We start from the raw sequence: 25,303 nt of genomic DNA on the forward strand, positions 1-25,303 counted from the left end.
TGATTCAGTGGTACTGAGAAACTTAAAACAGAGCCCTGATATCCAGACCACTTCTCTCTTCTGTTCACAGTAATTCCTTTTGACCTGTCCAGAATTAATTACCGTCTGTGTAATGGTGTCTTCCTAGCTGAAGGTGAACTAACAGTAAAAACGTGGAGGCTGCAGTAATGCCTACCAGCAGATTTCATTGGGTTGTTGCCAAATAGACAGGGTCCCATCTGCTTTGTGAGTACATGTTGCAACAAACTCAGGTGCTCTCTTTATGACCTGACATAACTATTTAAAGGGATGTTTATGATTATAATATACTGCTCTCTTAATTACAGCAGCACGGATTAGCTCTCTCTATGCTCTTATGCTGTTTGATTTTCTTGCTGCAGTCTTCTTACTAACTGCATCACCATATAAATTACATCACATTAGATTCTCTTAAATCAATCCAAACTCAGATGCTTAAAAGAGTGTAAGTTTTCATTTCTTACATGAGCGCACACCAGAATGGCAGTGGTCCTCTTCTCTCCATAATAAATTGTGTGAAAAACTTTACTGTCCTAAACTCAGTTTGGATGCTATTGAATGCATAGAGTATAGGGGAAAATGAAATCCATGTGGCTTGAATTTATTCAAGATTCATCATTCCACTGTCAGTTATGATGAGCTAAAAAAGAGGTGCCTGCATGTCACTTAGTAAATGCAAAATAGAAGGCAACATGTTGGAGGAATTTCACTCACTTTGGTAAGGGTTTCTGCTCCTAATTTTGTTTTTAGCTTTAACATCAGCATATTCTATATTCTCAGACAGAGAGAGCTGAGAGAGACATAGCAAAACACAGTTAAGAGCTAATCACCAACTTAGAAAATACATGCTGTAGGAACTTTCTGGGCATTTTCCTTCAATTTCTACTTTGCCATTTCTGCCAATTGGCAGTGTTGGTACCTCTCTGAAACCTCTTCCATGATTCTGAGACAGTTATACCACTGGAGTCAGAAATGCTCCCAGAATAACTATCCATTAGCCATTTTTTGATGATATACCCATCAATGACTTTAAACTCACAGTTCCTTTCACACTGCAGATCTACGAGCATGGCTTCTGATATAGCTGGAACATAGACAAAGGCTATTCTGTAGAGCCTGTGGAGCCCCACACTTCTGTGGAACCCCACACTTGAGATTTCCAACACCTTCATGAATTGCCAGACATCCACAGGATACTTGTGAGATAGACACCTTGATGTAATATGGGAAAGAAAAGGTGTCCCCAGTTAATGTTTGTTCTGGAATTGCTCTTTCAGTGTAGTATAAACTTTACCTCTAAGTCTAAGCTAATGAAATTGAGCCAAATTTGGAAAAGCTGTAGTTCTGAGAAAGAAAACTAATATTTTTGTCTCTGTCCTAATAGCATAGTAGGTCAATTCAAGCAGCACTGATTGGAAAACAGGTTTTCAGTCAGTCAATCAGTCAGTCAGTCAGTCAGTCAAAAAAAAAAAAAGAAAGTTCAAGCATTAAAAGTATGTCATAGTATCATGCAACATTTCCTTTATATCTCATAAAAATCTTCAAATTCTCCATGTGTATTCAAATTAAAATTTTGATCCCTTGAATCTTCATCTGGCTCTATCAGTGACTCCTTTTAGCCTTCATGTGTGGAATATGCATAATTTGTGCATATTCGCAAAGCAGTGTGTTTCAGATTTATGGTGTCAAAGAGTTATATTTATTCTCCTAAACAAAGTCCTGTTGTGAGTAGCAGCATTCGCATTTCTATAGAGATGTGTGCATTCATGTGAGATTATGTATTGCCAAACTCAGCTGCACAGTAGCTGCAGGTGTAAGACTGCCAGCATTGGTAAACTCTAATCACAGAATGTGTCACCTTTTCCCTCTCCATATTTTAAAATAATGTTAAATGGATTTTTCTTTCTGCAGGTGTTATTATCCTTCCAATTCTACTTTGTGTACATGGACTAGCCTAATAGGAGAAATAGTCTCATTTGACAGCCATCATTTGCTTTCAAGGAACCATCTCTAACTACAATCTCTTGTTAAATAGGAGATGGAAGGGAAAATCAAAGAACCAAAATTGTAAAACTATTTATTGGGCCTCAAAGGGTCAATTGTCTTTCATTTTATGTGCTTGTAATTAACTTGTCTGTCTGACATTTCAATTGAGACAAAGTCTAAAGTCCTCTAACCCTTTTTTATATTGTCTCTGTGATATCTTTTCTTAGGTGTCAATTAAAAAAAGTGTTCTCATCATAGACAGAGAGAAAGAGAAATGAAAGGGACGAAACAAGTGTGAATGTAACTTTCTTATAATCCTATAATCAGAGAGACAAATTAGCCTCAAGACGAGACAAAGTGAGAAAGGACATCTGTACAACACAGAAATATAAAGACACTGGTATTTCATTAGTTTATTGGCTGCAAGGAAATGGAGCGTGAGAGAAAAGCACAGCTTTGTTGAAAAGAGGAAGTCAGTCATTTATTATTCCAAGCCTTACAGACTCAAAATGTTTGCAATCTCAAATTCACCTTTCCCACCCAATTCAACTTTAGAAACCTTTTTAAAAATGTAACTTTACTGCTGCTTTGCATATGATGGACTCTCTACCTGACACTGTGTCTCAGAGAAAGAAGAAACTGTTTCATTTATTTGCCAATACAAAAACTATTTCCCTCCAAGATTGTTCTCTCTCTATCCCGTTCCCTTTAATCAAAATGAGTTTATGAGGCTTTCCCCTCATCTCCCATAGCAACAATATATAATTTTTTTCTGATCCGTGATATGATGCATCAGTATGTTACTGGTCATTACTAGATATCAGACTTGCTGTGAGTCAGGTGAACTTGGGGAAGCACCAGCTGAATACAGGATTCCTTATTACAAAGGTGCCAGCCAAATGATCATCTGAAATTCCCTCAAGTCATTATTATTGTGAATTGTAACTCAAGTATAATAATTAGTCTCCTCAATTTCAGCTGGACCACCTTTTATTGTTGGACCAGATGACTCCCCAGATGGCACAAAGTTAATCTCACACATTTACGCTGGGTCCCAGGAGGTGTAATCCAGGCTAAATCCTAATGTTATTCTCAAAATTCCTGACACTGCCACCATCAAACTGTATCTGATTTTTTTTGTCTAAGACGAAGAGAAGCCAGCTAGGGAGTGCCCCTCACAGGTGAGGTTTAGCTATATTTGCCTACAATGTGAAAGAAAGAAGTGGTTAGTAAAAAACTATCTTGAGTTTCTGCAAATAATAGGCAAAATATTTGGAAAGAAGTGCCTGTATGGAAAATTCATGTTATGTTTCTATGACAAAATAACTGGTACATTTCAGTTACTGGACATTTTATAAACTTTTGTCTAAACATTTACATCTCTAGATAGGGATATTTTGTATGTCACAATTTTTTTTTTAAGATCTCGTTCATATTACAGTTAGGAGTTTTAGATATTTTGTATTCTAAGATGCTTCTAGACTCACAGGACAGTTTGTATCTCTACTGTGTCAAAATATCAAAGTCCAAATATCACACCTTATAGAGCTTTCTCACTGCCTTCAAAATTTAACTTACGGTGTTGAAATGGAGTGGGGTGGGGGGGAGGAGGCTGTATGTTAATTCAGGAATTGATTTCATAGAAAAGTTTTCTTAACCAGTCATTCTAAAATCTATGGTCACCCAAAATCAGCAATTGCCATTCTGTGTGGTTTCAATAAGCAGCTTGTAACAACTATATGAACTTCCTTGACTAAGATGTTTTCATGAAATATGTGTATTAATTAATATATTAAATTGTTATGGAAAGTAATTTTCAAAGTAGGAAATGCTTCGTGTTGAAACATAGTAACGAATTACCAAGAGAGAAAGGGTAAGATTCATTATGATTCATTTGCTAATCAATAAAATGGAGCAGGTGACACCTTGTTAAATTATGGTCCTCATGCGAAGACATGGCATAGCTACAAGCTGAAGACATTTTGGCAGTTTGAGATCTGTCCTTCCTTTTTTATAAATTAACAGGTAAAAGATCTTTATTCTCATTAGAATTGCATGCTGATACCACATGGATCAAGAGAGATGGTTTTAAACATCTAAAGGCAATTAAAAAAACTCTTTAGTAGTCAGGAAGAGATTGGGGTACATGCTTAAACCTCAACAGTCTAAATGTGTGCATCCCATGGATTTGTTTATCAATGGTAAGGAAGATTGACCACACATGAAGAAATTTGATATCCTGGATAAGATTAAGTGCTATTAAAGAATGACTTTTACAGCAGCGCTTGATTAATCCCTTCCACAGTGGACTTTCTTTTTTTCAGACAAACCCTTCCTTTTCAGACAAACCCTTTTTCAGACAAACCTTTCCAAGCTATAGCAGACTTGTCTCAGCTGCATGATCTGTTTTGCCTGTAACAAATAATAAAACATGCTTATTCAGTAAGATGTTGCCTTCTGTAGATAATTATGTCACATGTGATATAAACCTATTCAACCTTTTGGTAGTAAAATGAAATTAAATATGTGAGAGATGTGTGAGATTCTCTTAAGAGCAAGGGTATGGCTTCTTGTAACTACCTGCAGTATGGACAGATTGATGAATATCTTAAATATCCCAGAGACCTGACATTATTGTTGGATATATTAGTAACTCCAGTTCCAAAGATTTTCTGCTGTCTCCACAGATGCCAGAAGCTTCAGGGGCTAGACAAGAGTCCTTTTCAAATTTCATATCATCTTTAGCCTTTCATGCACCAGCTGTGAAAATCAATTAGCCTTGGTGAAACTAAGCTGCTGTATGTTCTCAATAATGAAAAATACCAACTGTGCTCTGGTGATATTCTCTGTCTGTAAAAAGAAGAATGGTGCTTCTGAATTTCTTTCTCACATTTTTCCTCCATACAACTGCCTTTTTACTTCTGCTTTTGAAATTTACCAGATGTGCCAGACAGGTTAACATAGGACACTGTTTAAAAAGGAAAGAAAGCTATACTGTAGCCCACTTCTGACATTTGTGATTCCCTAAGGCTAGTGTGAAGCCAGCTCTCAAAGTAAAAAGCATCTGACTGAGTGCCAAAATTGACTTACACTAATTCCTTGATAATATTATGATGCCCAGCAATTCCTTGGGAATTTACAAGCTGTCCTCTTACAAATGTCTTCTGCTTCTTTCTTTGCTTAGGAGAACAAGACAGCATCTTTGAACTTGAGAAACTTGAAGACAAGGTTTGAAGAAGAGGATAGGAAGAATCTGTCTGCACTAATTACAACTTTATAGACAAAGAGAGAGGTGCATTCATCTAGTGTCTGACATTACTGATTTCAACATAAATAAGAACATGAATGAAAAAAATCCACTTTTAAGGTTCCAGTGCTTATTATCTCTTAGTCATTTTGGGTTTGAATTTGTGAGTTTATCTTCCCTTTCTCTCTCCCTTTCCCCTTCCCCTTCCCTCCCAAGAGTCTCAAGTTTCTTTGGTTCCTTCTACTGCTACTACTTTTAGTAGCCTACACAAATCTAGGAACAAATTAGGAATGGATCTGATTTAGATACAGAGTTGGAATAACTCACTGTGTAAAAACCACACTTTAGAGAATTTTCTATACTCATTAAGCATTTACTGATTTGCTGAGAAGCACCTAAGTGCACTATTTCAGAGTGAACAGTGCTTTTCTTCAGCAGACAAATTAAATTTTGAGTTAAATCCCCAAATGTGCATGTTAGCTTATAGTATTATATCCTGGCATTTTTCTGAGCTTTTTTTCACACTTCAGTGATATCAGTTACCTGTCACACCAAGGACTGAAATACCATTGGCCCAGTCCATTGCTTCTCACAAAATACCAGACAGAAGAGGTCCTTTCTGTAATTTAATTTTCTGAATGATAATCCCATTATTTTATTCCTCAATTAAAATAAAGCATATCCAAATACAATGGTCCCACCTTTCCTTAAAATCTGAACTACAGAGCCACAGACTTTATTTGGCCAGGGAAGGAGTACGGGGAAAATATTGACAGTAAGTGTATAAAACCTGCAATCTTGGCAGAAGCAGTGTAAGGATACTTTGAGTTATCATTTTATGCCTGTCTTCTGATATGAAACAATTAGCAGATAGAAACATCCAGGTTATGCTTGGATTCTATGCCTGGACATGGAAGGAAATATAAAATATAAAGTGGCCTGTCACTAGCTCTGACTTTGGATAAATAATAGATATTGAATGAGATTTTTGTCCTCATGGTTATAGGACTATCTTTTTATCAGTAGGAAATTCAGTGAAGTGAACTGAAAAGAGCAATGCAACCAATTCTGTTGTAATTTCACTTCTTTATTAAAATAAGAAACTAGAGTGGTGTAAAAAGTGATGATTTGGTTACTTCTAACAGAATAAGTCCTACTTTTTCTTGTACCTCCTAGGTATGTTTTGCTTCTATACCACCTTCATAAAATAAATCAAACCTGAATATATTATCTGTGAAGCATATTCAAAAAATTGAGTTGTTTATAGTGCTTACTGAGAAAAAAATTTGTAAGGACTTACAAATTGCATCATAGATCACCTAAAAATGAGTGAATCAGGGGCTTCTAATGTTTTGTTTGTTATTTGGTAGTGCAAAGAAATATATTGGAAATAGAAAAAGTCAGGGTTAGTTAGACATTTAAAATATATTTTATTCATATTGCTATAGTGTGTTCAAGGGAGACTATAAAGAAAAACCAGAAGAGATGTTTCAAGTATGTAAATCTTCTCTTTCATCTCACATTTCTTGAAGGTTGCTCTCAGTGATGATTTCCTTAGTTCCTAGATATGAGAAATAGACAGCCTATATGAACAGTGATTTTACTTTATATGGTCTTCAATTATTTTTCTCCATTTGCAGAGGCAAGCTTTAGTGTACAGCAGAATAGGAATTGACCTCCAGAGTTCTGCATCATTAAAGTGAACAAAAATAAAAAGATATACGAGATACTACATTAGTAATTAGCCTTGAATATTTTTGCTGCTTTTAATGTACTGATACAGTTTCAAACACCTTTCTTAAATTATATAGAGATATGTTTTATGCACTACAATTACGGCAATTATCTGTTCTTTCAATAGACAATGATTTTCTGTCAGTCAGAAAATTCTACCAATGGAGACAAAAAAACCCCCAAACAAACTACAGAAACAGAATTTGACCAAGTAGGGATTTTCATTAATTTTGGGCCAAAAGAACTTAATGGTATCTGATGTTTTTCATCCCAACAAAGTGTAATGCATCAGCTGCCTCTTTATTGCATTTTTATTTTCTGGAGTCAGTGTCAAAACAATTCTGAATACACCCATATATTATAACATGTAGCATTATACTAAAACATGCATGGCTTATTCAAACTGCCAGTAAGCAGAGAAGAGTTACTGTCTTTAGGCAAAGTTACCCAAGATCAACTTCTCTTGTGATTGTGTGTCAATGATGTCTGATCAAGCGGCACATTAGCCAACTACAACCACCACAGTGCAGTTCCATTAACTGCCGACATCCCAGCCCAGCTCATATATCCATCTAACATAAACCTGTCCTTCCTAGATCAAGTGACAAGGAGCTGGGACACAACATTTCACTGCAAAGCAAGGCCAGTCTACTAGGAACCTAAGGAAGGCATGTATCCAAGTACCACTGGCCTCAAAGAAGCAGCCACCTCCTCTCCATCTTTAAAAAGTCCTTGTCATCACCACAGTTTCAAATTCTCAGCCTGATGAAAAAAGAGTATAGAAAGGCTAGCACTGTGGAAGTCACAAAGATATATTTCAGGAACAGAATAATTCCATACGTCAACAAGAGCAAAACCGAATTTGTGGGCCAAACTCTACCAGCATAACTGTCTCAAAAGACCATCTGGTTAAACATTATTCTTAGTACTTCTTATTTATCTGGCCCTGCAGTCATCCAGAACCATTACTGAGATAGGTTGTTAGAAGTTAAGGACAGCTTTATATGCTGTTCTTTTGCCAACTTGATTCTCTATACACTAGTAATTTAAAATTTCCCAAACCATTCTTATCAATTATTGTTTTGTGCACTTAGTATCAAAGATGAGTCAGAGAAATTAATGGTAAATACATTTTCTTGTTCCATTGGACATCTCACCACTTTGACATAGTTTCTAATAATCACAGTATTTACCTTGGTAAAGTCCAAAGAACGGCTCCTTTAAAAAAGCTGATTCCTGTCCTGTTCTCATCAGCCTTATTTTTCCAAGGCACAAAGGATTTTTTTACTTTGAGATGAAAGCTTTGATTCATCTTTGCAACTCAGGCTGAAAGACTTTTGTCCATATTAACGCAATTTTACCTTTTCAGTTTCTGTTCCTCCACTCCAGCTGATGATTACATTCCAACCTTCACCTGAAAACCAAAAGCTCTACCAGCCCCACTGAAGTCAAGAGATGTTCCAATAACTCAATTTTTCACTTCACACTACTGGTTTAAACAGCCTAGAGAGAGAAACAAAATGGAAAAGATGTGTACTTGTCAATGTGAAACCAAGTAGAAAGCAATAGATTTTTAGAATAAACCCCATATTTTACTGAATAGCAATGTTATGGCAATAAAATTACAGCAACTTGTTTTACTAAATTGATAATTTAATTCCAAGATGAACTTGTTAGCCTTTAGGATGAGGAAAAAAAATAAATTTCAAAGGTAATGATATCCTCAAATCAATGTAGAATGTGTGGTCCACTTACTATGAATTTTACTGCTTACTCATAAATAAAATCTTCAGAAAGGTCTTGTGTCCTAATTAAAATCACACATTTCCAATAAAACTCTCTAAAGCTACCAACTGAAGGAAACTAATTAACAGAAACCAGTAATTCTGAATCTTAATGTCATGGTCCTAAATATTTATTTTATTCCTAAACATTTAATTTAAATGTCTTTATCTTATTATTACTTTGAAACAAGATGCAGATTGGTTTTGAAGCACCTACTTCTGCAAGATTTCTTCAAACAGTAAACATGTCTTTTCTTTTTCCTTTAAAAACAAGAATTTTTTAGGGTTTTCTTTCTTTTTTTTCCTGTTTATTTGTCTATTGCACAGTAAATGTGAGTTTATAAACTGCAAAACTCCCCATTAGATGAACTTTCAAAAAAAAAATTTTGAAATTTTTGATAAGCAGTAAGAAATGTGTATTTAAAGGTACATCTGCAAATCCATAGGTGAAATATAGTTATTCAGAGAGAAGAAAAAATAATTTGTAATATGTAATATGTGTTTCCCTTCTTACATGATAGCATTAAGCAAGATCATTTTATATAGCTTCTATACTCTTTTTCAGAGAATCACTACATATCAGACAATAGAATCCCAGTATCTGCTACCTTCCACACTTCCAGAGAAGTCTTCTATGCCTTGAGTATGTTAAGTCCATACTTTTCCTTTTGAACAAAAATTTTAGTCTTTTATAGTAATTCGCAACCAGAGGGCACTGACTGAGATCCTCTCTACATATGCTACATATGTTTTTAATACTGCACTTCATGAACTCTGGATTTCAGGGCTTCATTTCCTTTTCTCATCCCCTTTCTTGGCTCAAGGGGGAAATTCAAGGCATCAGAGAACATCAAATTCATCACTTGAAAATGCAGTGAGACCTCAGGACAGACTTACTGCTTTACAAATGAATTTAAATAAAAATAATTAGTTAGTGTTCTTTACTAAAAAAATAAAGATAATTTACCTCTATAGAGAAATTCTTCTTGAGATGCAAGACTTACTGGAATTATCCCTGAGGGTGATTCAATAGCACAAGAGTAAATATACCATTAGCCAATTACACATAATGACTCGAAAACAAATCAGTTATGATGTCATTCAGGTGATTTATTAGATTTACTTCAAAGAATCTAATTCTAATCAGTATTTATTAGAGAAAACATTATAAGTATGCAGTACATAATATGTAGTTTTAGATCTTGCACCACAATACAATAATTTCAATACTTTCTTTCTAAAGTGAGGAAAAAATGAACCTTGAAGACAGTCTGTACTACATAAAAATTATATCAATGACTTCCTGAATTTTCCCAGACTTTATGAGTTTGAGGCCTGATGTGATTATGGGATTACTTTAAATGAATCTTCAATTTGATTTCACTTCTAGTATTATCTAACAGAAGAAACACAAATGAAGATATATTTTAGTGCTAGGATAATTAGATAGGAAGAGAAAGGAGAATGGATGTGAAGGATTGCCTGATCATGTCCTGGAGCTAAATAAAAGTGTATTGTTTTTACCTTGAATCCAAAACATTAGAAGACTTTTTTTTTTTTTTTTTGGTACTCAAAACCTCAGAAGTGCAAGATGAAAAGTTTTTTCTGAAAAAGGGAAAATCTATAGTGTCATAAACAAGCACTTTCTCTCTCTCGCATTCATCACTATTGCAATAAATACAGAAATCACCTTAGCACAGTTCTATGAGAAAGTAGCTTTGATGCATAAAAAGTCAAAGAAAAAAATAAACCAAGACTGAAATCACCTAGCCAACATAATAAACTACAGAAGGAATAAATGACAATGGTATTCATTTATACAACATGGTTCTTTCTAAAGCCACAAATATACCTGTGATGTTACATTGCATCGGTGACAGTTTTCATGACTTTTTTTTAAAGCTGCGGCTATTGGGACAAACTACTCATAGGGCCTGTATGAGGAGTTGCTGCATAAGGAGCAATTCTAATGTTGGCTGGGTGGTCAGAGACCTGCCTGTTCCTGTAGTAATGAAAGGCATTCTCTGATCAGGGCTTGGAGGTGCTTCCTAGAAAGTCTTCCTTGTCATCTACAATCTATTTGTTTCTTCTCCAGATTTCCTTTTTATCTGTTTCATGCCTACAACCCTGCTCCTTACCTTCCCTCCTTTCTCCATGGATTTTAGCTTTCATTAACAAGTACATCTTGAAAAAAAAAAGTTTAAAAAATTGGGAGATTCCTTCATTCTTTCTGGCATTTTTTATCTTGGTGATACTAAGGATGTCCCAAATTCTGTGCACTTAATGTTAATTTGTGATCAATACTCTATGAAAGGAAATTAACTTCGATTGCCTAGCATAATCAAGTTTCACTGTTTATTGGCCTCTAGGTGATGTCCTAATAAAAACTAGTAAGACCTGCAATAACCCATGTTCTTTTCTTAGTTGTGCAGCTGTAAATTACTACAAATTACAGTTATTTCTGTAACTAAGGATTTATTTTGTTTTTAGTATAAATCTCCTCAGAAAAAAGTTTATTTGATTGCTTATTTATTTTCTTTTATTACTCCAATTGTGTGATGGGCTAAACAAGTTCCTCATAAGTTAGTGTGGGCCTCATGTTTTTGGCATAAATCCAAAAATTCATTTAAACCTGAAGGACACTAAAATGATGAAGAATTTAATCAGAGTTCCCTGATTAAATGAATCATTGTTAATAATTATTGCTTTTCTCCAATACCCAAAAGAAAAGGTAAAACAAGGAGAAATTGCTCATTGCTGAGAACCCATCACCAAGATATTAGTGCAGTTAAAAACTATGAAATTACCCTACAGTCTCACATGTTTCATCTTTGAGACAGGGCTACTGCAACTAAAGAAAAATCTACCAAAAACATACTGCATTCTCAAATATATATTAAAATGTGTCTGTAGTTTATCAACAAAATTTTATGTAATTTTTAAAAAACATATGCATGATAATATCTCAGAAGCTTGATCTCTTTATGATTTTTCTTCACAATTTATTTATTGAAGTTGAACTTCAGATGAAAGAAAATGATATTTTCAATTGTTCACTATAGCAATCCAGTGTAACAGCGGAAGCAACAAAATGTTCCCTTTTTATCTGTCATGTACACGTGCATAACAAATGTGTTGTCAAATTTGTGCTCAGTTCAGAAACTAAAAGTTAATGTCAGTTCTTCAGTCTATATAAACAACATTGCTTGGATGTTTCAATGCTAATTTTCACCTGCAGAGGAGATATGAATTGAAGTATCTACAATGACATATATAATTTGAAGGGAGAATGCAAACAACACAAAGGATTTGCCTATTATGGGCCACAGGGAGCATATGAGTTTAATGAAATATAGTTTTTATTTTGTGGGTCTGGCTTAAAATTTTATCAATATAAAGACCTGATATCTTATCAATTAAGAATAAATTCAATAATCTATTTTGTTCTGTTTCGTTTTCAACTTTGCCATACTTCTGTGCATCACAAACCTGCAGATATATTTGTTGCATGTTTAGTCTTGGTTTGTTTAAGAATAATAAACCAAATTAATGTTAACAGATAGTGTAATAAAAGGGTATAATTGTCTGACTGATATTATTGGGTTGCCTATTTTTGAAGAAAAGACTTAATTTTTCCTAGAAAGTAACATATCTTTGCAGGATGAGATAATCTCATCCTGCAAATGTGATTTCGTGTTTACATTTAATCATAACTAGAGTACTTTTGGGGCAGTGGAATTTTTTATTAAAATTAATTCAAAGAAATGTGTGAATATGTATGACACAAAGACTCTGAGACAATTTTTTTGGATGTCAGAGAGAAACTGGACTGTATTTAGGTCAGATAGAAGGTTTGAAAGTCAAGATATAATGAATTGCTGCTCTGACCAATGTGGTATCACTAGTGTTTCTACTTCAAATTAATGCAGATGTCCCCAGATTAATTAAAATCTCAAAAAACCCCCTCAAGTCTAGATCTTTCCAGAAATGGGATATCTATATTACTCTGCACAAATAGAATAACTTAAACAAAAAATATCAAATCAAGTCTCCTGATAGGAGAAAGATAATCTTGAGCTTAAGAGTACTGAACTGAAATTTGATGTATTTGGATTTTTACAATTTTTACCTTTTATTGTGATTGAGTTTCTATGACACAAAGCAATCACCATGGATAAGAAAAGCTCTCCTCAGATAAAATGGAACAATGCTATAATTTAATCTTTGGGATCTGCAGCTTCATTCTCCTACACTGAGATTTTGATCCTTCCCCTTTGTAAAAATAAAAATAATAAAAAAAAAGATTAATTTGAGAGTAAGGTGAAATCTAGAATCCTTTGAAACCATGAAAATTTGGTGATAAAATTACCTCTACACAACTACATAGACAGATGTAACTGTCTAATTTGTTGTCTTCTGTGTTGAAACAGTTTTGAAAAAAACCACAACCAAGCCCACCTCTTTAGTACAGTGTCAATGTCACTGTGCATTATGACTACTAAACTAATAAAGACAGAACCCTAATCTGCACAAGGAAGTTGGAGATTGCAACAAGGTTCCCCACAAGGAAGGAAGCATTTTGATCAGTTTTGCATGCACATCAGCTTTTTCAGTGTCTTCAAACTTGGAATGTGTTCCAAATAATTATTATTTTTCATGGATTTCTAATTCTACTTGCAAATTGAGCTGCTATCTTAAAGAAATCCGGAAACCCATTCTTTCAAAATAACCAACAGCTCCAAGATAACTTTGGATCATAGTTATTTGATTTAGTTTACAACAAGAGCTGAGGTTGAGCAAAATGACTGGCTGTTTCTCATTGTATATTAATTAGATCACCCATTATCTATTTCATTCATGGAGACTGAGAGCCTAAAACAGATCAAAAATGTCAAATTTTTATCAACTGCTAATGAAATTCTGCTCATATGATTTGAGATACTGCTGAGAGGAGATGAAGCAGCCTCTGCTTCATCAGCAATTTAAAGAGCCCACAGGATAATATTTCTGTTTCCACACAGCAAAAAGCAGGGTTCTATGTCTTTGCAAACAAAAGAGATAAAAAATAGAAGGTATTCTAATATTAGTGGTTTTTTTGCTTTTTACACTGTGTTTTCCTGTTCTTTTACTTAGTAACTTTACAACAATCAGAACTGAAATCTCACAACAAGCTGCATATTATAACTGCCTTACTGGAGTTGTTGTTTCTGAGAGCTCGAATTTCAAAGAGCGACAGACACCCACCTTGATAAAAGACAAAAGAATGTTGTTGTATATCTGGTTTAAATTTCTTATCCCTTATTAAGCAAATGCATTGCTTTGTGAATTTTGTAACAGTGTTCTTGAACAAACAGACCTCATCTGCAAGAAACTACTGAAGTTTCACATTTTATTTCCCTGTAAATGAATTAAGGATGGGAAATAAAGTCTTAGAGTTTGAATTCATCAATAAAAATATCTCTCCATGACCCACAGGGCTCAGTAGAAGTTTTGGCTTTTGCTTTCCACTCCATAATTTCTGGTGGGTGATTTTACTTGAGTTCTGCTAGTGATTTGGAAAAAAAAATCAAAGGAAATAAATCTTTGTACATTTCAAAATATGTTAATATATGTTAATATATTCAAAGTATATTAATTGTGGCAAACATTTTGTTGTTGATAATGGCGTAATACTAATCAGTCTTCTGTTAGAAAGTGATTTAGCACAATAAAAAGTGCAAAAGAACATTAAAAGACAGGTAAAGATAAAATTACTGGATTAGACAGGCTTCTTCTAGGTCAAAGCAGGACACAACAATAGAATACATCTTGTCCTATCTGTCATGCTGCAAATACTCCAAAAAGCCTACTTCAAATATTTTCTTTAACATTTTGGTTGCAAATAAAAATTTATGCTCTGCTTCACAGAAGGCACTACATTTCATGCTAACCAACTCCATTTTGCTTTCCAGCATTCCCATGTATGTTCCTTCTGATCTCCCTTGTTTGGGATGACACCGTTCTGCATTTGTGCAGAACGTGACAGAATTAAAATCTCTTCTGCACCAGAACACTCCATGTTGGACAGTGATTCCACAAATAAAGAAATAAATAACATTGTAGAAATGAGAGATATTTTGTACACATATACACCAGCACTTTTCCATGAGTTTAATAACGCAGTGGTGCTGGAGCACAAATTCTAGTGTAAGTGTCTCACTGGAGTCACCACTTACCTTTGCTGGGGGCTGGCAAAGCCTGTGTTCCTGTGACTCTCATCATCTACTTCCAGTGATTAGGGAAGAGATTTGAGTAAACAATGCAGGCTGATGAATTCATATTTATTGGGAATGGCAGGCTAATTAGAAGAGATTAAATGTCTTGTTTAAAATGAAGAGACTTCTTTAGCCCTTCAGTACATGAATTTGCCTAAAAAAATTTAAGATCTCTTGTCTTTATTGCAAGGAAAATACATGCATTTGATTCCACAGCTAAATTTGCACAAATCTGATAGACACCTAGAGAAAAACTCAAATATTTCACATATTTAATCTTCAAATTAATATGGAATTTAAACAATATATTGGGGGTTGCGTTTAGTTTTTTTCATAGGTTCATTTTAGTGGTTTCAAAGACACTGTACCAGGTATTCAAATGAAGCTGAAGGATGAACTAGTATTTCTAATGTACCATATTTTTCATTTATAAGCAGCTGATACAGCCTAGAAACTGCTGGGATTTACAGTATATCTTCAATGTAAGATGAAGGAAACAGAAACATAATTTTAAAAAATATTCACTCCAAGGACCGTGTACCCTGTAAAGAGCATCAAAGACTGCTGTAGATCAAGAGGTGAACAAGGCCTCATAGTCTAAAGCCCTATGGGGAAAATCAGATTATTTATTTTGCAGGTCCAGTAGTAGGTAGAACCATACAGATAAGTATTTCAAACCTGAAATAAACCTTTAGGTTTTTGTTGAGCCCAATTAAAACCTGATTATATTAAAAAATAAGGATGCATGCCTGAATCACTTTGAAGTCTCTTGATATCAAACTTTGATAACTTTATTGAAAAAAAATCTCAATGTAAAATTCATACAACCCAAAGTGACTCTGTATTGAGCATGTTCCACTTACAAATTTAGACTATAAAATGAGAAATGCAAATAGATATAACTGAAAAATATTAGATCCTTAGAAGATGAATTCTCAGTTCCTCATCTTCAAGGTATTGAAATCAAAGCTTTGCCTTCAATGCTACCTACCCATCAAAGCCAATCAAGAGCTCTGTTGTCTGTTCTCTCACTAAAGAAGTGGTACTAGGCAGGCATTGTCATAATTTTCATGTGTTACAGAAGTGGTAAAGTTAGGAGCAATGAACCTGTGCTGTAATAACAGTAAACAGTTAAGAATTATTCATTCCCTAAGTTAGGTAAAATGAAAGAATTTAATACTTTTTAAAATAATAATTCAGTTTCATTAGCTATGGCATATGGAGTTGTTTCAAATCCACACTGAATTAATATTATAAGTAATAAATTAACTCTTCTAGTAACCCAGAAATAAACAGAAGTTTACTTCATTAACTTGCCTTCCTCACTGCTGCCACCAAATTTACTCCAGTTCAGCGGAAAAGAGAGAGAAAGATGATAAAGTATCTCTTGCTGTCTTTGAAAGAGAATCCTTGGGAAAATAAATATGACAGGTTCTCATCCGGTGTTGGTTTTTAAAAGGTACAAAACCTATCAAGAGCTCCAGAGGAATAAAGCATTAAGGTTAATAATTCATACTGTAAGTCCCAGATATCTCCAGAAGAAAGATAAATAAGGAAATAACTAAGAGAAGAAAGTTAAAAAAACTAGGTCTCTGCAGTAAAGATGTTATGTTGAAAGGGAAAAAAGGAGAAGCTGTTTCAGGAAAACGTAGTTCAATATCCAATAGTGTAATTTGGAGATGTATGGCATCCAAACTGGATGTTAACCAAGTCTAGGCTTAGTGCAGTAAGTGAATTCAACCAGGCACAAGCCAGACTGCTCCTCTTAATTCTTCTGTTAGCAGATTCCACTGAGATGACAACAGCAGTCTCCAGGCTGTGTGTGCCCCTGGGGGAAGCAACCTGCCATGTTGCAGCAGATACAACCATTTCAAATCTCAGGGGGAGACATTTGATTGTTTCAGGAGTGTGTGCTCTTCAAATAGAAATTGCTTGTCTTCCCCAGGGATAATGCAGTGGGTTACTACAGCATTTGTAACTGCCACCACCTTGTCAGCAGCATGTAATTATGTAAAAGAAAAAACATCTACAGGAATTTCCCAGTAGACAAAAAAAACTTATAGTGTCAGGTGTCTTATTGCTGCAAAATGATTGTTTCCCTCTTTAAAGTCTTGAATTCTATAATGCATTGGAAAGATGCCAGATTCTGTGAGTATGGTATTAAAGATTTTGTGGCATTTTGAGTGACATGATTTTAGAAAGTCACGCCTCCTAAAACTATTCTTACAGTCTCTATCTGTAAATCCAGAAGGATGACACTCTACTCTGGACTTGGGTTTTTCAGATGAAGTGTCAAAGGGAGATAAAAACCCCGGATAGAAGTCTCTCCTGAAGGGATAAGTTCTGTAGAAAATTCCATGACAGTTCAAGAATGCGCAGAATCCTAATACAACTGTAGTAGAAATGAAAGAACAGATTAAATATTAATATGGTTTTACTCACTCCAAAGTATGTATGAATTCTTTAGTTATTGTATGCTGTGTTGTTTGAAATCATAAAATTCATAGTACATTTATGCAACACCTTTTCTATAGATACTGTCTCAAAATAGACATCCCAAACCCTCAAACCATTGCAGCATGTAAATGAGGTGTTTTAAGTACTTAATTGATATTATATCATGTTTATTTTAAGTTTTCTAAGAATTCTAGTCACTTATGACATTTATAATATTTTTTTATCTTCTAGAAAATTCTAAATTTTAAAATTTAAACAAAAAAACTAAAACAGGAAACGAGAAAAATCCAAAGGTTTCCATTGTCAATTGGTTATGGAGGCAAACCGTTTGCTGTCACTGAACCACAGCTCAAGTCCTGCCAAAATGTCGGTCACCAAGTGAGCCTGAAAAGCTGCAAGATAGACTGCAGCTTTTCAAAAGCTAACTTATTCAGACTCATTAGATTCAGAACATCCTGCATGGCAGCAGCTGTGGGGATTTATTTTTCACTGTGTTCTTAAAAAGATTTTGTTGTTTGCACATTCAAACTCTTTTCTGAACTCCAGAAACCTTTGAAAATTCTTCACTTAGGAAAACAGAGAAAGGGCATGTCTGTAGGAAAAAGAGTGTTTTTCTAACCCAGCTTCACTAACCCAAGTAAATAAAATCCGTCTAATGCAGCAGTCAGACAAGTTATCTCAATCTTTGGTTGAGTTAAGCCCTTAAAACTTTCCAATGCCTGCAATGACTCTGTACAACAAATGACAGTATGCAATGTGAAGGATGTCTGCAAAGCAGTTTACTTACTCCACCAGTTTTGGTTCAAAGAGAGCCCATAGCTCAGCTGGAGCAATTAAAATTGCTGTCTTTACTGGTGTATTAACTTTAAATGATCTGAGGCAAGCACATTTAAGTTAAGAATACATTTTTTCAGGGTGAAGAAATTTTGTCCACTTTATCTCTAGGGTGAACACATTTTGGAGTATGATCAGGAGATCCAGGAGATCCAGTTATAGAAATGGAAATCAACAGCACACACCAGTCCTTAATGTCATAATGGCACATATGGCTATGAAATCCCTCTTAGGACAACAGAAAGTCATCACTGGCCTACAGCTATCAAGGTTAAGGGAATCTTACCAACTTTAAAGGCGTTACGTGCTGTCACCACAAAGTGTTCTTCTGTAACATCCCCTATTTTGTAAATAGAGCTCCTGAATTCTGAGAGGTCTGAAAAAGATCAGAAATGAAATTAAAAATGGGTATCAATCTCCTCTGAAACAAAGATAATCACAAAGTTGTTTTTGCTTAATCAGGTTGCATTGCATCAACCATGATGATATCATATTATGGGGTTATCCCCTGTGTAGGTTCTGAATACAGTGACTCTGTACTGTTTACTAGCTATCATTCAAGCCTTTCTCATGAGTCTGTCAAATGTTTGAGTTATATACTTACAGCAATCAAAACCAACGATAGCTCTTATACGATTTCAATCTGCTTTGAAGTGCTTTAATTAGTAAATTACAAGCAACAATTTTTTTAAAATAAAAAGTTAAAATTTAGCATGAGAATAAGCAAAAAATATTATTCTATTTAGAAGTATCCTTTGTTGTTTTAAAATAGATTTATTTTTAAAATTATCTTAATTTTCTGAGGTAATTCCAGCAAAGGAAGAGAAACAAACGTGATATTCAGAAGTCGAGTTTTGAGAAGTGTCTGTGTAAACAACCTGATCTCTTCAAAGGACTATGGTCTTTTTAACATAAAATTCCCATCACAGAGAGTTGAAGACAGGTCATGTGGTCTGTCAAAACTAGTTTTAGCCGTATCACAATTGGCTGCACAAACAGTATAAATGGCTCCATAACACACTCTTATCCAAGAAATATATTTAAATTTTTTACTCTTTTGTTGACATATAGTAAGATCTAAAGAGAGTAAAGCAATAATTTTTTTTTCTGATAGAATAAAATTTAGAGAAAACTTTAACACCTATAAGACATGATGACTTATTATATGGCTAGTAAAAAGCATGTTTCTCTATCTGGCTTCCAATTAAATCCAATATATTTTATCCACTCTATATTGAGTGTCCTGTGAAGATGAATAAATAGTGTTTCTACGTAGGAAATCAATTATAGTGTAAAAAAATCACAGAGCTTTCAACTCTAAGTGGTGTTAAAATAATAAAATAAATGTATTGGTGTGATTTTCTCTTTTCTCAGAATACTTTGACTTACCTAAATAAAGATTGCAAGATATAAACTTGAAGTTGTCATCACTTGAGAATTAGTGTTAATATAACCAAGAGTGTCTATCATTCCCGTGGTATAAAAGCAGATTCTTTATGTTACAATACTTGAAGCACAATGTTTTTTGTTACTACTGCTGCATAGTAATGACAACTTGAACACGTGAAGTCACTCAGGCAAAACCCACAAATATGTAAACTCTCCACAATGTTATCAAAATGCAGTTTAAAAGTGTTAAACGTCAATTTCATTTCCTTTGGAAGTTAGCTGGTTGTTTCTTCTGAATCTCAAGGATTTAGACTGATGTCTGTGCAAATTTCCAACTGCACATTTCCTACAGTTATGCAGATACTTTAGTGATGGTGGATTTTGGTGAAATTGGGACTGTGGTAGTGTGAACTGATCTTTTTATACTATAAACCATGCTTTTGAATATACTGCAGTTTTAACAGTTGAAACTACTTATCTTGTTATTCAAAACTGCAACAAGCTTTTTTCTTGGTTTTTTTTTTTTGAGAGGTGCTCAAGATTGTATTTCTCACATGACTCCTGGTGAAGTGATTTTTTTTCTTGAAAATGATGAAAATGTTTTCAAAAATAGAGATGGGTCATCTGGCCATGTTGCAATGCAATTTTCCCCAGACATTTTTCTTTGCAGAAAAACTAAAGCAGTAGTAGACAGAACAAGTGGCTAAAAAGTCTCTGTGTTCTCTGTATTTCCCTCTGTCATGTCAGTTATATGGGTCTACTTTAAGTTTGGAGAAATGCCGAAAAAAGAGGATAAGGAAATTTATAACTTTCAGCTATATTAAGCATCTGAATATGTATAATGGAATTTGCCAAACAGGTGAGGAGGAAACTGAGGAAACAAGTAGATAATAAAAAACCTGACAACTTCTGAAATGCTGGGGTTATACATGCTCCTCAGTAAAAAAGAACTATTTGTTACCAAAGCGCTTTCAAAATATATATTATTATCATCATCATCATCATCATCATCATCATTATTTTATAGTTTTATACCTTTCCAACTCAGGTAATTTTTTTCTCTTTGGTGAGCTCAATCATGCATCTGCTTCTCTTCTGTCACTTGCATCAATACAGTGCTCAGTAAAACAAGCTGTATATATAGGTCCTGGAGTTGTTTATTTACTGACACCTCACGGATTTCTTTTTTAGAGGTAGCTGTTTTGCATATTTTTCTTTTGTAAGTTGCCTTCTAGATATTCAGCAGCCAAATAGACTGGGATGCCAGAGTGTGCTTCACATTTGCATTTCATGGAATCATGTGTAACCTAATAACTTTGAGAGCACATTCTATTTACTTAGATGACATCATCCACAGTAAAATGAGATATATCCCAATATTTATCTCTGATTTGTCTAAAAAATGTAAAGATACAGAGTTTTGAAATGTTTTTCCTGTAATCAGTCTTGCAAACATTAGTTTGGAAACATTTCTACCAGTGATTAAAGGCCAGCTAGATGCAGAAAAAAACAAGAACTCAGCCATTTATTGTAAAATTTTTAAAATTAGATATTTTAATGATTTGAGAACAATTTTCTAACTATTTTCATAATAAAAATTATACCACAATCAACTTCTACAAAAGTACTTAAACAGTTCCAGAAGGATATCCGGTTCTACAACACACAAAAGAGTGAAATTTTGTATAATAAAAAAATTAAATATATGGGATTTTTTCCTGTGTTAAAAGAAAAATTAAATAGTAGAAAATGTAGCACAGACAAAAAAAAGAAAAATAATGTTTCTCTATATATGTTTCCATGTATAAATGCACATATGTAAAAGATACAGAAATGTTACTGCATTTGTTGAAAGTGATAAAAGAAAATATTTATTTGGTTTTTTTTTTTCTTAGTGCAGAATTCTTTTTACCCCATTAAATGTCTCTGGTTTCTTGTCTACACACCATACATTGCAAAATTAGTCCCTGTTGGATATGCATTAGTACTTTGTCTAGTCTAAACATCTTGAGCAATGGAATGTCCATTGGGAGACTTATTTTCCAGAGTCTAATACATCTCACTGTCAGAAAATTGTTTCTGATATTCAGCCTAATTTTTTCCTCCCTTAATTTCCTCCCATTGCTCCTAATTACATCTCCTTATGCCACCCTAAATCATTTGTCCCCCTGCTTAGTGTTTATGGCCTTCAAATACTTGCAGAATGTTATCATATCCTTGTGAGTTGTCATTTAGCCAAATTCTGTGTAGAAATTTATGTAAATTGGCACTACTATATTGATTTATGCTATTTATACCACCTGAGGATAAAAAGCATGACATTTGATTCCCATGGGAGGGTATTTTATTCCAGTTTGTGTCATGACTCACACCTGCCTAGAAGGAGAAGAAAATTCTGCTTCAAACTTTATGTGTTTCATCTAGTCCCCATGGCCTGCTACTGTTGCTTTAGTCTGCAAAACTGTGATTGGATTCAAATACATATATATGTCTATATATATATCTATATATCTATATATATTATATATATATCTGTGTGTGTGTGTGGGCATGTGTGTTTAATATACTAAAAATACACAAACACTGTGCAAAATCTCTGGTGCCAGCACTGTTAACATATTTGAAAAAGGGATGACCCTAATAGGGCAAGGTTTTAGGCTTTTTCTACGTGCAATTAATATACTTTTCTTCTGGACTGGTAAACTTTGGAGGAACATCATTGAACCCACTCAGGGTTACATTACCATGTTTATGTCCCAAACAGAAAACTCTTCTGAAGAAAACAATGAGTCCTTGAAGGACAGTAGGTAGCTCCTTCTGAACAGTCTTTATCCTCTTACCATCACCCTTTCTGATCAGACAACACATGGAATTTGATGACAATTCTGAAACACCACTAATTGCTGGAATAAATCATATTTCCTGGCAAATTAGTGATTGCTTTTCAGCAAGCTCCAGTTCTGCACTTTTTCATCAAGTTCCAGTTCAGCTAACAAAAACTTCCGGTGTTCGCTGTACCATATAATTATCTAGATACATGTGTACTTCAATCAGTGGTACAAGATGGATTGGGTTATCACAAGAGAGATTTGTGTGATTTTCATATCATTCAGATTATAAAATAGCTGATAACCTGAGAAGTAGCTTCCCAGCTCTATGAATTTTATCACCCTTGTTCATTCTGTAAACGCTTCTTAGAGGACAGAACTGAATTCAGCACAGATGTAATCTTCTTAGCACAACTGCAGTTTCATATGAAGAAACACATAAGCATAACAGTAGACAGATAATAAAGATTCCTTGTTGCCTCTTCAAAACAGCATGGGTCTATACCAAGCACACGACAAGGCAGGTGGGTTTCAAAAAAAAGAGCATCTCAAAGTGTCTCTCTGACAAGCACACTTCCCACACATGGCTTCTCAGTGTCAAAACTCTCACAGCAGGAGCATTAGGAAACCATGCAATGTGACCTAGGAAAGCAGTATAGGATATAAAATGTGGATGTTAGGATCTAAGGTGCTCTTTTATCAGCACAATAATCACCAAATTATTCAGCAAAGAGATTAAATTTGTCTATGTAATCCTCATACTCTTTTAACACTCTTTTTAATGCCAGTGTTAAGTCTATTCATTACAAAAATGAAATTAATCCTTAACAGTTAGGAATATTATTTCTAGGCATTACGACAAACATTATAAGAGAGTCACAGTAATACAGATTAAAAACTCCCTTTAAGAAAATGCCTGTAATGCAGTTGACAATGATCTGAAAACACTTTGGGAGGGTGTAACTGCTGCTGAGCAGGACAAAATGAGCAGGATGTCCTGTGCCCCTTGCTGCAGTCTGCACGGCACCCATCTGCATCTCTGGAGCTGCACATGAGGAATATAATCATGAATGAAAGCCACAAGAATACATAAAAGTGCCTATTTTTCACATGGCTGTTTCCATGTCAGCAGACACTCAGAAAAACAAAAAAGGGGGAAGAAATGCTATGTTGCAATGGAGAAATAATCACCCATTATCAGTCAGTCCTAATGGACAAAAAATGATACTTTCATTGCAGAAAGATCCCCTCAAACACATAACTTTTCCTCCATTAGAGAAGCCTTCAGTAGGCCACGAGGATTAACAACAAAAAAGTAATTTTGCCTAGAGTAAATAAGTAAATAGATAAATTTTCTGTGCTACTAGAATATCAATGAAGGCACTATTTCAGCTTAAAAAAGACCACACCACAGGGGATTCACTAAAGATTAGTTTTTCCAAGAGCACTAATTACTCTGAGAAATAAAATACCTCAAAAATTCCTGCAGTCAGTTCTTCCAGATTTCCAGTTTTCAAAGCTGCAAACTGTATCAGTGTAGATGTGGTAGCGAAGGTGCTGGGATTAATAAAACTTCTGACAAAGGTAAATCACGGGTATCTGGCAAAAGCTGTCACCTTCATTATCTGCCATGTGTTTGCCTAAGCATATTCTTCTTGAATTGCATTACTAAAATTGCAAAGCTTTTTCCTAATGATGTTTGGTACTGTAAACTTTCAACTCAATCTTATTTCTTTATCTCACCAGGAGTCTATCAAGTTTACACCCTTCTGGAATTTTCATTTTAAAACATTTCAAATTGCTCCTGTTTAGTTTATTTGTACCTTTTCTCTTTGATGGAGCCCCACTCTGTTTCTGTATGTGTGCGTGTGTGTGTGCATGTGTGTTGTTATTTGTCCCTTTTGAATGTTTTCTAGGCTGAAGAATGTAATAAAGAAAAATAAATAATTGTTAGGGCCAAAAAAAGTCTGTGACATGCTTCCAAATTCATAATTTCTTCTCAGTCCTGTCAAATTGGGCATTACTAGCAGAAAACTGCCTTTCTTATTGGGAATAAATACCATAGCAGCCTGGACTTTATTATTACTGAGTTCTATTCATCACTATTATAAGAAAATCTAAGTCAGAGAATTTGCATAAAATGTTTGATGTGGGAATCAGGTGTACTGGTAGAAAAAAGGGGTACAGTGATCAGGTCTCACCCAAGATGTGCTCATGTTGCAGTTTTGGTGAATATCTACATAATCCAGTTAACATGTGGCTATTTGGTGACAAATGCCAAAGTTTTTTCAAGACTTCCAAGTTTCCCCACCTCAGGGGGGTGTGGGGGGGCGGGATAACAATCTTAGAGAATGCTGGGTGATTTTCTAGTGTAAAGTCATTCAGCTACTTGATTTGTGATCTTGATTTGTGATCTTTCCATTTGGTCATGTAGATACTCAGATACAGATGAAAACTGAGCAAAGTTTAAAAAGATATTTTCTTTCTGAACATAAATTAAAAAAAAATATGTAGAATACATGAGTTCTGATTTTCAGAATGGTTTTTAAAATTAACTTCTGGAGAGGAAATATGACTTTGTTGAAGGCAATTTGGGCCTTAGCTTGAGATTTTCAGTATAGCATCCTGGCAAACTAAAGAGTATTTAGTCATTTAGGAAGGTCAGCTGTAGCTGTGGGATGCTAACTCCCTTCTTTTTTAACAGGAACAGAGATGTTATTTCATAAGATGTTTTACAACATGAATTTTAATATTCTGAATGTTCCTCAAAGC

The 25,303-nt window shown here is 34.5% G+C and overlaps 1 long non-coding RNA gene across 1 annotated transcript in view; it reads right to left on the reverse strand.

Annotated features, from left to right (window-relative positions):
* Positions 1–6,661: 6,661 nt before the first annotated feature.
* LOC108445383 overlaps positions 6,662–25,303 on the reverse strand; it is a 32,145-nt gene continuing 13,503 nt past the window's right edge. Inside the window, exons 4-6 of the long non-coding RNA XR_001860204.1 lie at positions 18,601–18,690; positions 8,347–16,501; positions 6,662–6,812 (exon numbers count right to left, since the gene is read on the reverse strand). This is a non-coding gene — a long non-coding RNA (uncharacterized LOC108445383). The remainder of the gene's footprint in view (positions 6,813–8,346; positions 16,502–18,600; positions 18,691–25,303) is intronic.

The sequence above is a fragment of the Corvus brachyrhynchos genome, unplaced genomic scaffold (genome assembly GCF_000691975.1).
Source record: "Corvus brachyrhynchos isolate BGI_N302 unplaced genomic scaffold, ASM69197v1 scaffold1, whole genome shotgun sequence".
NCBI lineage: Eukaryota > Metazoa > Chordata > Aves > Passeriformes > Corvidae > Corvus > Corvus brachyrhynchos.